Below are 485 nucleotides of genomic sequence, written 5' to 3' on the forward strand. Positions count from 1 at the left end.
AGGTGCTGGAAACTGCCCCGTTGGAAAGATGCTGCTCCCAAAGGCATCCTGGCTTGTCCCAGCACTGCTGTGGCCAGCAGGACCAGGACTGGGATCGTCCCCCTGCACTGGGGGCACTGGTGAGGCCACACCTCCAATCCTGGGTTCAGTTTTGTCCCCTCACTCCAGGAAGGACATTGAGGGGCTGGAGCGTGTCCAGAGAAGGACAATGGAGTTGGAGCAGGGTCTGGAGCACAACGCACTGAGGAGCAGGTGAGGGACCTGGCGGTGTTGAGCCTGGAGCAAAGGAGTCTCCGGGGAGACCTTCTGTCTCTGACAACTCCCTGATGTGGAGTGGGGGGAGTTTGGTCTCTGCTTCCCAGGAATAAGCGACAGGACAAGAGGAAGAGGCCTCCAGTTGTTCCAGGGGAGGTTGAAGTTGTCCCTGAGGAGCCATTTCTGTCCCATGTGGAGGTGCTGCTGAGGGACAGGGGTCAGTGGGGACC

The sequence above is a fragment of the Buceros rhinoceros genome, unplaced genomic scaffold (assembly GCF_000710305.1).
Source record: "Buceros rhinoceros silvestris isolate BGI_N320 unplaced genomic scaffold, ASM71030v1 scaffold12439, whole genome shotgun sequence".
Taxonomy (NCBI): Eukaryota; Metazoa; Chordata; class Aves; order Bucerotiformes; family Bucerotidae; genus Buceros; species Buceros rhinoceros.